Genomic DNA, 264 nt, shown 5'->3' on the forward strand with positions numbered 1-264 from the left:
TCTTAGCTGTCTTCAGAGTAAAAAACCCCAAATAAAAATCTCATTATTACAGTTAGATCATACATCCTCTATAGTACAGTACATACACCTACATCATTAAAAACTTCTAAATGGTTTATGAAAAAATAAGCATCATAGAGTGACCCAATTAAAAAAGAATGTTTAATCTTTATTTTAAGTTATTTTCCCAGCCACCTTTCAAATAAGGGAAAACAGAGGGCTTTGTGCCAAACCTGTAATGTTAACAAATGCTATTATGGCTAA

The sequence above is a fragment of the Geospiza fortis genome, unplaced genomic scaffold, assembly GCF_000277835.1.
Source record: "Geospiza fortis unplaced genomic scaffold, GeoFor_1.0 scaffold125, whole genome shotgun sequence".
Lineage (NCBI taxonomy): Eukaryota > Metazoa > Chordata > Aves > Passeriformes > Thraupidae > Geospiza > Geospiza fortis.